General features: G+C 37.5%; 1 protein-coding gene across 1 annotated transcript in view; it reads left to right on the top strand.

Moving 5' to 3' along the window:
- CTNNA2 (catenin alpha 2) overlaps positions 1–15,067 on the top strand; it is a 350,732-nt gene that overhangs the window by 209,694 nt on the left and 125,971 nt on the right. The gene's annotated exons all lie outside the window — the stretch shown is intronic.

Raw genomic sequence — 15,067 nt, 5'->3', positions numbered from 1 at the left:
TCACAAGTCATGAGGGTACCAAGGCAAAACTTTTTGTGATATTCTGTATTCAGAAGGTATTTTTCCACATCAGTTTTTGCATTTCTCTGGGTGGAGGGAAGGTGTTTTAAGATTTAGATTTATTTCTGATTAGCCTATTCTGATTTGTTGGTTAATAAAGCAAATTGGTTTCCCCCAGCTGGGTCTGTTTTACCCATGACAGTAACTGCTCAGTGGTCTCTCCCTGCCCTTACCTTGAACCATGAACCTTTTGTTGTATTTTCTCTCCCCTGCCCAGCTGAGGAGGGGAGTGACATAAAAAAGAGATGGCAGTTCAAATAAGATATTTGACATGATACATAATACTGGGCATTGCCCTTCTTAACACAGAAAATGTTAATTATATCAGTCAAGAAAACGTGACTATTTTGAATTGTAATTAGTTTTGATTGTATAAAGGTAAAACATAGTGGATTTGAATTACAAAAGCATTACATAAATGCACAAAAATACATAAATATGTGTCACCCAGCTTTCTTTTTTGTCTTGATAAAATTTGAAGTTGCGTGGTATTTTAGAAACAGCTTTCAGAGACAACAACTCATTCTTCTGCACGTTGTTGCAATTTGTTTCTGATGTCAAAAATATGTTTTTGTAGAGCAGAATGATATTAGAAGTGAAGAATTTTACTAGGAGATGCTATTTGTTGTAATAAACTGCTCTGGAGTTCATCAGTCAAATGCTGGCATAGGCAGCCATTCTAGCAGAGTAATTTTTTTTTTTTTTAGAAAAAGCACTCTTTAGCAAAATTTCTACTCCTTAGCTATATTAAATGATTGATGGGCATTCTTACCTTGATTTAGGAAGTTATCTAAGAAAAGAAATTTCATCCTTGAGTATAAAAATATCTGTAAATGTGTGCATTTAAGGCAATTATTTTTTTAAAGAAACAACTCTCTGTCTAGCAAGAAACTCGTGAAATATTAATTTTGTAAACCCAGTTCCTTTTGGTTTGCTTGAGCTCGTGGGATTGGTCAAACAGGCTCACCAGGAACATTTACAAGTACCTCACCTGATGTGGTCGTGGATTTGAGGTTGTCCACTCCCCATCCTGTCCTTGCACATCAGGATGACAACCATCGGTGGGTGTGATGTGATGGAGGAAAACTGTCCTGCTGTGTTTTGTTGACCTTGTGTAATTTTTCTGCATTATAGGGAAGCTTCCAGGATCACTTGGCATTGGCCCTTGCTTACCTCTAAATACAGAAAACCTTTACCACCTTACCATTACTGTACTTAGAAGTAAACAAATTTATGAAAGTAAAACTAAATTACTGAAACATATACAATTATTAAAATTAATTAAATGGTAAGTATTAAAAATGGAGATAATAAAATATAATTTCCAAGCTCTGCATTGATATTATAGCATCCCACCATTCCCCTCCTGGATGTAATGCTTCCTGATGCCAGACAACAAGCCATGAACATACAGATATTTCAGCAGAGAAGAGCTCACTTGATATATTTAGAGTCTTGTTCTGCATCATTTCCAACTGCTTTGCAACGCTGACTTGTTAAACACTTTCCTGTGGCCAGCCCTAGTCAACCCATCTGTGTTATGTGAAGTTCTTCTGAAGGTCAAACCTCAAAGACAGTTTCAGGACTGATGCCAAAATGAGTTTACACTTTGTAGATGCACTTTTGCTCTTTATCTTAGGCGGGTCACTGGCTGGCTCTGAGTGTTTAGAAGTCATACCCTTGCAAAGTATAATTCAGATATCCATGTGATATTTAATCTGAGAAAATAACCCTTTCTGATCTTTTTGGAATAAATCTCTTATGTGTATGAACAAAACAAAACAAAAGCCTGTATTGCATGTTGTTGAAACAGATTATTAAGGGAAAATATCGTCTTAAACAGGCTTGCCAGCCATTAAACCCAAACCAGGATTCTCTTATTTAATCTCTACCACCGCTTGGTTTTGATCTGGGACTGAATTTCACATGAATGCTGCATAAATATTTTAACGTCTATGCAATTATCCTTTAAATGGACAGCAGTATTTTAGCCAGCTGGTATACACAATTCATTACTACCAATTTGTGTCACCTTTTGTCTTGGAAAAGCTCCTTTTTGATTCTTATGTGGTTTTCCTCTTTCTTCTCCTTGATCCCTGTAACTTTTAATAATAGTTGTCAAAAAAAAAAACAAACAACACAAAACCACCAAAAAAACTAAAAATAACCTTTTCTGTTGAAACAGCCTGTTGGTGTGCATCTAGGTATTAATTAATTGCAAGAATCCCCTCTGTTCTCTCACAAGCAATCAGAGGGGTATTTTCCTAACCCATGTTATGAGAATAACTTTTCTATTCAAATGACCTTCTTTTATCAGTGGTTTCGAGACTTAGGAACAGAATGGGTGTGTGGCAGGACATATTTGAAAGAGCTGCTTAAAGGCAAGCTGTGTTCTGCATTGTTCCACAAATTATGGGATGCACCTCACAGCAGTCACAGGAATGCTGGTCTTTGACACAGGAGATCCCAACTCCATCCTGCATTCCTTAGATGGGCAACATCATCCAAATAATATTTATAATTTACTGAGCCTGCAGTGGTGGGTTAACAGTTGGACTTGATCTCAGAGGCCTTTTCCAACCTTAACTATTCTGTGATTTCCCGAGAGCTCATGAAACTCTAGAAGATTCTTCCCGAGGCAGTTCAAGTAGTGGAGCACAGCACAGTTTCACAGGTTGGGTCTTTACACTTCTCTCCCACATACAAGATCTTTAGAAAAACAAAGTTTTCATTCCTCTCCTTGCTCCTTCAAGATAAAGAGTAAAAGGAGAAAAATGAAAAAAACAAAAAAAAGGACTGTTCACTTTATACTGGAGAGGTAATATGCATCATGGCACTACTTTAAGATGAGATACTTCCTACCCGTTTCACACTTTAGAAATAATTACTTAACACAGTGCAGCCCATTTTATTCACAGTAACTTTTTCTCAGTAATTTACTTGGTGGTTCTGAAGTGAAAAGCATCATGTGGTGTGGAAAGCAGCAGAGCTGCTCCTGCAGAGCTTTATTTTATTTTATTTTTTTTTTTAAATTTCTTTAGGCGTTTGATCATCATGGAATTGACTCACCCTTAACACTAATTGCCATACTAAAGAAAACCTCACTAAAATATAGTCTATTAGAAACCAGGACTGGGAATTGGAAGTAGAGTCTAGTTCCCACAGGCTGTGGATTCAGTTGTTCCCTTCTTGGTGTTCAGCATGACCCAGGGCAACAAGCAGAAGCTCCACCATTGTTCTTGTTTTAGTGAAAGCATTGATTTTTAAAGGAAATATTTATTCAATTATAATTTTGTAGATAATGCCAGTGGAATTACAGGTTATATAAGAATAGAGTAATAAATAGGAAGTGTGGAATGCTGCATTGTATTACTGTTGAAATCGCTATTGAAGTCACTGAAGGGCCAAACTACTGAATTATTAGAATAATACTATTTAAAATAGTTGATAACCCTCTATATTAAATATAGGTTTAAATTGGGACATCAAGGCTTTTCAAGAGGGAAAGAAGCAAACCAGATGCAGAGGTCAGTCAGCACTTTTACCACTTGCAATTAGTTTCTCTAAGCATTTGTCATTAAAAAGGGACTGCGAGCAGCTGCAGATGTCTGTGGAAAACTTTTAGCAGTGCATGATTTGCACTGAGACTTGCAAACTACCATGTGAGTCTTGATACAAACTATTACCCATTCCTCAGGGAAAAATCTGTGGTGAATAACTCAGATCAGGAGTTCACCTCTGAAGCCAAGAATTGATAAAGGAAGGCATATCCAGGATAGCTTAGGAGTTTAAACTCCACAGACTTTCAATCCTTCTAAAAACGTGCACACGTGTTCCATTGGATGAATTTTCAGAAGCATCCAGATAACTTAGCAGGGCATGAATAACTTTGGAGCTGGCAAACCAAATCCAAGCCTGTTTTAATGTTCTTTGGATGGCTGGTCTTCCTCTGGCACCTTTGAAGTCTTGTTCTGTTTCATTTATGAGCATCAGAATGAAGGTGGTGCCAGTTAGCATCTGTCTCGGATTTATTTCAGGTCTTGCACTGGAACCACAGGTTTCAGTCTGCTGTGATTTCATTTAACATTCTTTAACATTTTTTACACTCCATTTCCTACCAGAAGTCTTTGTGGCAATCTACCAAGAGAACTATCTTGCTTTTAACCCCTTTTGCAATATTTGGTCAGGTTTAGTAGTGCCAGAAGATGGAGATATAGAAAGGAAATTTAAAAAAAGATAGGATTGAATTTTTACTATTATTATTTTCAAAGGCAAAATGTGCAGTAGTTCTGCATGTTGTATATGCATACTTTCTTCCATTTCCATTAGCTGTGATTTGGATTCCAATGCCTTAAGAATTTCAGTGCCATCATTACCAAGAGAGTTAACTTGCCATATTGCACATTCATAGTAATAACTCTTTTTGTAGGCATTTATGTGCCTGTGCAGAACTATTCATTCAATTACCCTGTGGACCAGGCAGGGGTGGTCAAATTAATTACTATCTCATGAATATAGAAGATAAAGGGCCAAATCCAATTAAAGACCTCAGGGTTTCTGAGCTCAGAGTTACAATATGAACATTTTAAGTGAGTTTTTTACCACAGGGGTACCTAAACCTGTGCTGTGCATTGTGGCTATTGAAAAAAGTGAAGTCACCTCATTCCAGGAGATTCACTGTGCTGAGTAAAGTCCAAGCCCCCATCCTCTCTAGATCTTAAAAAGCAAGTTAGGGCTGGAAAGAAAAGGTTTTTCCAGCATGTGCTCTATCCTGAAGACCTATATTGATAGGTATTTTTTGAAAAAAAGTGATGTTCTAAATATCATAGAGATTATTCTACCCCCTATATTTTTATTTTAATATTTGAGTATCATGTTGGGCTTCAGGCTGATTTCCTGTTGTGGGCATTCACAAACCCTAATTCCCTTTATACCTCTGGACTGGGTACAGTTTTACTTGTTGCACTGAAACTGGGCTGTGGTGCAGATTGGGATGAAAGGGTCAGAGGGACCCCAGGCACCAGTGCCCACCCCAGCATATCTCATCTGGGGACTCCAGGCAGGGCTCTGAGGGCAGGTTTGCATTAATTTGTCCTTTTTGAACCCACCAAACTTGCACCTCTGCCTTTTGGGGGGACAAGGAAAAGTCCCTTCCCTTCCCTGCTCCCATTTTGCCCACTTAAACCAAGTAATCTGCCTGATGATTCCAAAAATAAACCTTTTATTCAATGGAAATTTGGAGTGTCCATGAAAAATGAGTGTTCCAATCATTCAGTGGAAATAATGGTAAAACTCCTGCTGTCTTGAGAGGGAGCACAGAGAAGCTTTGTAAATGCACCAGTTATCATTTCAGAAAAGGTCTCTATCTTTATGCATTTAGTTTTATTCTAATAACAGAACAAAAGCCAAAAATTTTTCTGATATCTACAAGAAGAAATAAGAACTCTAATCAATCTGTAGAAATAAAGCATTATTTTATGCCTAATTAGTTTGTAATAGCATTTGCAAAGGTTGGGTTTTTTTTCTTTTCTGTAAAAAAAGGCTGTTGATGAAAATGTCACAGAGTTATTTTCAACAGGCTTTTGCTCAGATATCCCACATGGACATTCTGTTATTTTGTGCTGGCTTTTACACTAATGCCCTATAATTGTGTTTTACTTCCTCTGATTAAACTGACAAGTAATTTGAATGGATATCACTTAGCACATTGATCTGAGGCAGTGACAGGAATAGACCACGGCTTTACTCTGTAAAAATAGACAGAGCTGGTCCTTTGCTTCTGAATTCTTTTGGAAGTCTGGTTGGAGTTTAAAAAGTTCTTTTATTTTGTGTTTTGTTTTATTTCATCCCTGTTGCCTCGTGGTTGTGATGTCCTACAAAGGAACACGTGGACACGAAGCAGCCTGTACTCAAAGTGAAAGATTAATTACAGTAATGAGGATTGAGTTATTTTCTTTCCCGGGCTTTGCTCTGTCCCCAGTCATTCAAAGCAGGAGCTGAAGTTATGGCACATGTCCAATTAAACCTCACTCTCATTGTCTGCTTGCAGGTGGGGTTTTCACAGGAGATATGTCAGGGTGAAACCCTTGTTTCCAGACACATGTCACTGCCCTCAGAAAGTTTGACACCTCCACTGATGCTGTGTAGGCTGCACAGTACATTGCCAAGTAGGGTGTCAGCACTGGAAAGCAGCAGTGCTTTCAGATAATAATTATTTCAAATATTTTTCCAGCTTAGACTGTAATTAAAAGTGTTCAGAACAGGTTGGAGGACAAAGAACGTGCAAAAAAACCCAACCTCTACCTGGGTGGCTTGGAAGGAACTGGCAAGGTAAGGGAAAAGAAAGTAGCAATTAATTGGAAAAAGCATTTAATTCTCTGTTATAAGTATTGAGTCGACATTGAGTTTGAGCTGCCTACATTGATGAACACATTTTTGATTGGACATAAACAAGACTCATTTCCTTGTGGATCATCCAAGGAATATCAGCATGGTGCAATTAAAAAGAAAGAAATGCAGATGTAATAGTCAACACACATCTCATACAGAAATCTATTAGATAGTGGCAGATGCAGCCAACTAGTTGAAATCTTGTTTTTCAGTGATATTTGATAATCAAAGCACTCTAAGTGCTCACAAAAAACAGTTCTGTGCCTCTTAGGCACAGACAGATGAGTTTGGGGGGTGTGGTTGAACTCTGAGGTTCTATAATGCCTTTGTACCTTTGTGCAGTAATTCTGCATCTAAATAGAATGGCATAGTTGGAGCTTCAATATGTTCATAAGAAATTTTCATTTAGTACCTGTAAATGTTGTGAATGATCTGATGTACTTCCACTGGTCACTTCATTTCTCAGAGGTGCCTACTTGGTTAAAAAGATTCTTTGCTGAAAAAAAAATGCATAACATTCCACACTATGGAAACCAATGTTATAGTCAAGTGTCATCATCCAATGGAGTCTTTTTCTAGAATACATAAGCAAACAAAAAAATCTTTGCTTACAACCAAACAACGTTGTGTGGTTCTCGTGTTGCTCCGAGAGAGCTGAAAAATACTAAAAGGATGTTTTCAAGGGATGCTGAGATGGCTCAAGAAGTCCTGCACTTAATTCAGTGAATAACACTCATCCCTGTGACTCATAATACACATTTTAGTCTAAAACCAACTAGAGAAAGATTGGCTAGTGAATAAGGGGTAAAACTGACATAAATACCAGACATCAAAACCACTTCCTTTGAAAGTCCTGAGAAATATTTCCACTAATCTGTAACAAAGACAAACCAAAGGTTTAGTCAGTAGATTTCTGAGTTTGGATCCATGAAGTATATTTTTGTTACATGCTGTAAGACACTTTGTCTTTCTCTACCCCTCCTCTTTTCTCAGTCGCCTCATATTGCATCACCTTTTTAACTGATAAAATTTGAACAGAATACATTATAGGAGGCTTCATTAATAACTACTTCATGACTTAGGAACATTATTATGCTTAATAGAATAGTCTTTTCTCAAGACCTTTTGTTAGAATGGGTAAATTTTAACATTTTTCATTTGCATAGTCCTTTACTACAGGTTTACATATCTGAAGGGAAAGAAAAAATGTATCCTATCTGCTTTTTTCTCCAGTTATTTTAGATTAAGAGAAGACATCAGGAGCCATTTAAAAGCAGATTGCAATTTGCAGCTGGAAAGCAGCTGGTGGTTAAATGAGGAGTTTGTACTGGACGCTTTGCAAGTAGAAGTCTGTAAAGAAATTAGAATAATTTTGAATTCTGGAGTAAACATTTCTGACCTTCTAAATGGAAGCATCTGCAAGATTTTATTTATATGATGAGTGGGGAGATTCTCAGCTGGTGTAAATTAGTGTGGCTTCAGTGAAGCTGATGTTTTTATAACAGTTTACATCATGCACATTTCTTTCCTCAGAAATTCTATTTTTTATATGCGTTTAAGTGTAACAGCATCAATTTTCTGTACTGACATTTTCTGAATAGAAACAGGCAGCTTCTTCTATGAAAACCCTTATGTTTTCCTCTGAGTAAGCACTGCAAAGGAAAAGATGCTATTTAATGACAAGAACTATTCTGCCAGATTTAAATTTTAATACGTATTGTTACAAAGTCAGCCCCTCAAACAGAAAGGAGTGAGGGGAAGCTTCACAGACTTCAAGGGCATTAGGACAGAAACCTGGATCAGAAGTAGACTTGCATGCTAACACTCATATCACCTGAATTCACAGTGATAGGGATCCCATTACACACACACTGCCAGAGATTTCTTGAGGACATATCAGAAAACCTGAATCAGGTTATTAGTCCTGGCTCTTCCAACTGCATTTACTTGTTTTCCACCGTTATCAGCGAACCTCAGTTCCAAATGAGGCTGATGTTGGCATATGTCTTTATCTGAGAAAGCTCAGATTAGAGAAATCCAGCTAAACTGGAGGTTTGGGGGTTTTTTTGTTTGTTTTCTTCATTAGGTTGTGGTGTTTCTGTGTTTCTGTGACCCAGCACCCTCAGCCTTTCCTTGCATTCAGTTGGGCATTGCAGAAATCTTCATCAGGGTTCCCTTGATCCCATCAACCAGGTCACTTAGGAAGATATTAAACAATGTTGAGCCCAATATCAATATTTGAGAGACCCCACTTGGGACAAGCTGCCAGTTTGAAAAGAACCTGAGACTGAACAGACCCAATCCCAAGTCTGAATTATGAAGTGTGTTTCTTTTAGACAGTGAGAAGAAAGCAAATTATTTTCAGGACCTCAAAATATCACATCCTGGAAGGACTGGGATATCTTTTGTGGAAGCTTGTAAAAAAGGCACCTTTATGATCCTGTATTTTTTAATTCTCTGGAAAAAAAAATCATCCAAAACACAAAAAATTTTTACAAGACATAGTCTCCAGCCTGATCCTTAGGAGTCTTTATAGTTATTAAGTTGGCAGTTTATCTCATGTTACTTATTTTTTTTTAAGAATTAATCATCAAGCATTTCAAGATCCTCTCCATTGTTGATGGAGAGGAGCAATCCCATGTGGTGACATGTATTCCATATTAAAACAAGCATACAAGACAGATGGGTGCTCTAAAAGTGCCTGTCACTTTATACTGAGTATAGAAGGAGCTAAAATAACTAGATTTGATTCAGTATTTCTTGATAGTAAAATTAAATGGGATGGTCCTTCCCTGAAAGCTATCACTGTTTTCTCGACTGGCAGTGTGTGCTGCTTTATAATCTGAGTTTAATTAAGTGACACAACTCTTAAGTGATAGCAGGATATTCTTGCCTTGGGGAAGAATTTCTAAAAGATGCATGGCTCTCCCTCCTTCCAAAAAAAGCCCCAAACAATGCATGTGTTTTACCTAATGAAAATCAATGAGATTTGGAAGTTGCACTTGCCTTGTCCCTTAGGAAAGTCCCACCAGTTGCCTTTCCTGAATGTTTGGTGCCTCAGTAAGCTGTAAAATCCAGTTTATCTAGAAGAGCAGGACTGTGTCCTCACCACAGTGATCCTGGAAACTCTATTTCAAAAATACACAGAAATGCAGAAATATTCAGTGTATCATCTACAAGTGAAAAAAAAAAGATCACCAGACCCCAAACAATTGGTGCCTTTGTTCTCGAGAGTGAAAAAGTTCTCCATCTTAGGCAACCTCTAATATAATTATAAATATAAATTCCTCAGCCAGTTCTTTTTTTTTTTTTGGAAGCTTAGATGCCAGTACATGATTATGGGTAAATATCAATTACTAGTAGCAGCTGCCACTTGGGAACCATTGTGATCAAGCCCTAATCCTAACTGGTGCTTCAAATCAAACTGCAGTCATTGATAATGTTTCTGAAAGTCCTTGGTTATTGCCAAAAGACAAGAAGTGGTTACAACAGTGAATTATGCAAAACATGAAAAACAACAGCCACAAACCAATCAAAGTGAAATACTCCCCTACACACAAGTTTTCTCACTTTGGAAAAGATAAAAGAAGCAACTACACATGGCTGATATTGAACAAATCACTTAATTCACTGATTCACCACTTGGAGGGATTCAGATATTGTGGTGATGTGGCCTGCACAAAAAACATACATAAAATATGACAAGAAAATCTTCCTCAGCCATTAACAGATACAGTTTTCATTATTTCTTTATTTTGTTTCAAACTTGGTTTGTACAGATCTAGATAAAACTTGCTTGGATCCAGGCCAAGGGTAAGACCTGTGCACCTCAGGTACTGATACCGTGTCCAGCCCACGACTCATTTTAATTTTATTGAATTTATTTACTCTCTGGCACTGCAAGTTTGTGGCTTCCCCAGCTTTCTACACAGTTGTTATCATTCATGCTACACTGGAACCAAATTCACTGGTCACAAGGTAATTAAAAACTGCTGAAAGAAATTGTTTTATTTAAGGAGAACTTACTGTATCATACATTTATGAGGAACATACAAATTTTCATTCCATAGGAGGTAGCAAAGTTGAAGCTGGCAAACAGGTGATTGCAAACCTCCATTTCTGTTTAGAAGCACTGATGTAGCCTATGTCTGTTGTTCAAAATGTTCTTCCTCTTAGTACTAAGCTTCTCTTCATCACTTTTAAAAGGGCTATTGAACACGGGCACAGTTTTAAAAGAGTGATGTTGTTCAATGTTTAAAATAAAATATTAGGACGGATATATTTTTGAGCAGCAATTTACACCTTAATAAAACACTATGATATTGAAGTTCTGAATAAACTGTAAATGATGGAACCCTCTACCCATGGGATGGTGAAAATATAAAAATAAATCAAGATTTGGTAGCTTTTGGATCAATAGATAATCTTTCCACCTGTCTCCTGGAGGCTAAATTACTGGAAACAGCAGTGAAAGTGTCTTGGACATGCAACACATAATGTGTGGGGAGACTGAGCTTTCTCAGATATTTTGGCTTATATCTAACAGAGGAAAGTGGGAAAACAGCAGTTCCAAAACTTCTTGCATAGTTTTAGTCCACTATTATTATTAATATTATTATTGTAAAATTGAAACACTGAGCTTTTGAATTATGCACTTCAGAGGAAAAGGACAACAACCCTCTCTAACATCACTCATTTAGTTTCATACATGTTGGGTTTTGTCTGTGACATTCTGTTGTAGGCCTGCAGTTGCTGCACTTCTTGTGCACTGCTTTTATAGGTCACTGTTGTCAGCCTTGTTCATCTGGCACTGATTGTAATTTTTTTTTTTTAAATAGCATGCTCAGAATTATGGGTTTGCACCTCACACAACTCTGAAGTTGATCCTAACTTTTCAATACGAGGATATTCATTACAGAAGCATCTGTCTTTCTAATAATAATTTTGGAAGCAGCAATTTTAGCTGTTTCATGTGGTAAAATTTAAATTCTGTGATTTCCATACTGGTGGTATCTGGAATTATTCAGAACTATCAACACAGTTCCAACCTGAAGCATCTTCTTCCAAGGCTGACTGTATCTCATCCAAAATACACTATGTCTGGGCTGATTGACTTGACTTTGTCTTGACTCTGTGATATTCTCCAGGGTTAGAAGAGAGTGTCCTTTTAAGTATCTTTTGCTGATCAAAAGAGTTCTGTAATAAGAAAATCATGCAATATAAATGTCCTTAATAGTTGTGATAAATATTTTGGAAGTTTTATATTTTACTTTGACAATATAAACTGTGAACAGCTCATGACAAAAAAAAAAGGAAGGAGAGTAAAAAGGTCTTTATTCAAAAGGAAAAACAGTGCTGTGTCTTAGCAGACATCATTCTAGCAGGTGCTGAAATTTCTTACCATCCTTAAGTACTTTTTGTTATTAATTTATTTCTTTTCCTGACTAAGTGAAGTTCCCAGTATAACTGAGTGCTTACCTTAATATTTTGCAGTTTTAACTGTGAAGCTTTTCAGACTGTGCTTAATATAAAGAGGAAAGTTCTTGTATTCTATCTTTGTTTTAGTGATCCAGTAATATTGTCGACACTGCTTGTGACTACAGGCATTTTCTAGAATGATAGGGCAATCAATACCTAGATTTCTACCACTTACCAGACACAGACGTGTTGAAAAACTACACAGCTTCTCATGCCACGTGGCAAATCAGGCTTAAAACCACTTGAAAATTATATTCAGGGAGCTGGCTCCTGCATTCCATGATCTGAGAGAGGGACTGCAGCCTCGGGGTAGAAATGCAATGGAAGACCCACTCCTGACCTGGAGGACTCTGCAGCCAGCACAGCCCCTGGTCAGGATCCCGTGGGAATTAGCTCATCCTGAGCAGCTGAGAATAAATCAAACAGGCAGGGAAAAGCTCTAAGGAAATTAGGATGGAAGTAACACAGACTGAGAAAATTGTTTGAAAATATCTCGAGTGCAAGCAGTATGCAAATGCTGTTAAATGGTCACAAGAAATCAGGGGCTTGATTAATATATTCTCCTGTAGCAAAGTTCTCATTACACCATGAATAGATGTAATTCTGTCCATAGGGACTCTGAATGCCGATATTTTGACATTCAAGGACTTCTGTGCATTTCTCCTCCTTCTCTTTTTAACCCAATGCCAGCAGCAATTTTTGCTTCCTTTTTAGCCCAAATTATCTTTCTTCTCTTTCTCTGGAAAAAGATTAACAGAGAAATGGCAAAAGCCTCAATACTAAGCTTTATGGTTTTTTCAGGAAACCACTAAGTTCCTTTCTATCTCTTCTAGGAATGAAGGCCAAAAAATTATCACAGAGCAACAATAATATAAGAGTATTTAAGGACTTAAATAAATAAACTTTAATAAACTTATATTTGCAGCACAGAGCAGATGGTGTTTGACAGACCTCCCTGAAGCTATGTAGCATCACATGCCACGCTAGTTATTTTTCAATAATGTGATTTACTAAACAAATTTCTCCTTCTTTGAAATCCTACGGTGAAGGAGGGGTTTTGTGTGCAGATTAAAAGGCAGTAGCCATTTCATAAGTAACAGGTGAAGGACACCTAAAATTCATGGATAAATACAAAAATTGTGCAGAATATTTGAGACTGCATCCATATTTTTATGTGTTAATAAAATATTGACATTGAGAGAGCTCAACTGGATCTCCATCCACTTGGTTTGGGAGCCTGTTTTCCAGCACAGGCTGGTTCATCCCATTTAGCATCTCAGACAGCGTGGAGGCATGATTTGGGCAATTGCACAGAGCAATTGAGAACAGGCTCTTTTCTGTTTTGGAGGGAGAAGGGACCGACCAGATGGACGTTGACAGTTTGTGTTGTGTGGCCTAAGGGTCACGGAAGGGCTCCCAGTTGTTTTGTGTTTCACAATAGGATGCACCCCAAGGGCCACTGTTTGCATAAACACTGTTAATTTAAAGCCAGACTCAAAAAGATACAGGATAAATTTGAAGAGAGGCTTGGGAGAGGTTCTATATGTAGACTACCATGGGCCTACTCTCAGTGAAAGTTTCCCTCCTATGAGCAGTACAAAACACCCAAATTAGGAATCTAAATTACAAACTTTGAGGTCAATCTCAAAATTTATACTTTTTTTTTCCAATGGCCAGGAGCCCTTTCTCCTAGATGGTGCAGTTTATTAAATGCATAATTTATTGAGTGTCACTGTATCCCATAGCTGACTACCCTGGAAGAAGTCCCAAGTTCCTGTTCAAGGACAACTTTCTGAACCCCTAAATGGGTGCCAGGCATTAATTGCTTGACCTCACCATGTAGGTGGTGAACACAAAATATATCTGCTCTGCATGAGATGAGTGAATAAGAATTGTTAACTAGTTGTTTTGTTTGAGAGCTGTAAAATAGGATCCCTAAGTTAAGTATCATGGTGTTTACTCTTTTACTGTTTACATTGTGTTAATATTCACAGTAATTTTCCCCAGTTTAGCAAATTATTCCCTGATTTTATTACAAATGAAAAAAAAAAGCCAAACAAAGGTTATCTTTGCCCTAGAAAAAAATGTCTTAACGTATTTTGTGTGGTTATGGATCTTTCTGAGCCAGTCCATTAAAACTTTAACAATGAGAAGGAAGAGGAGAATTTAAACAATATTAAAGAATTTGAATTATTTGATTGGGAAAATAAAGCATCCCAGAACAGTGATGTCACCAAGAAAACTTGGTTCAGCAAGTGCACAGTGCACAGCTGGAGTAATTTTCTTCTTTTAAGTTTTCTTAGAATATAGCTTCGTAGTCTAACTAACTAGAACCTGGCTGAGACTGGCTCATCTGGTAGTCCCTGCTGTACCATTCTGACAGCCAGGAGAGGCTTCCTGTACCAAACTTATCTGCCTCAGCTTTATTGTGAAATTTCAGCCTGAAAAGCAAGCTTTGATTGTGTGCACATGTGACAGCTGCTGCCTCGAACGAAATAACAGGGACCGAATTCAGGACATCTAAAACTAAAAGTCTGTGCTGACACTGCTTAGGCTAAAGAGACTTAGCTCTTCAGCTGGGGACCAGAAGAACTCAGTCAAAGGATGAAGACAAGAAAAGTGAGATAAAAATATCACCGGGTGACACAGATGCCTCCTCTTGTGTGATAGCAAATGCTTTCTCTCTCTGTTTTCTGGTGTCAATTTGTATGATTAACTCCAGAATTTGTAATGGATTCTTTTTAGAGAGCTAAGAGGTAAATTTATGTTTTGTATCAAATTCTGGTGGCACTTGATATTGTTGTGTTTGAATTTCTAAATGAAAAAAGGGGATGGGTTTTTGCAGATTTCTAAATGATCATAAAAAGCTTTGGCCTCATGTCATAATTAGAATTACAGGCAATAACAGAAAGCAGGCGTTCTCTGGAATGAATGCTTAAAGCAAAGGCTGGAACAGAGGCCACTTGCCAATGTAGAGCTGTTAACCGTGCAGTCCATGTGAGAGATCACTGTTGAAAGGGCATGTTTAATCCCCATCCCACCCCAAAAGTGACTTCTCAATAGTTCCCAGAAAAGTATGCTATTAGGCTCAGCTGGAGACGGAAAATCGCTCTTAATCATATGCAAGGAACAATTCTAA

Source organism: Manacus vitellinus, unplaced genomic scaffold (genome assembly GCF_001715985.3).
Source record: "Manacus vitellinus isolate BGI_N305 unplaced genomic scaffold, ASM171598v3 scaffold_109_pilon, whole genome shotgun sequence".
Classification (NCBI taxonomy): domain Eukaryota; kingdom Metazoa; phylum Chordata; class Aves; order Passeriformes; family Pipridae; genus Manacus; species Manacus vitellinus.
This window is presented reverse-complemented; position numbering and strand designations above follow the sequence as displayed.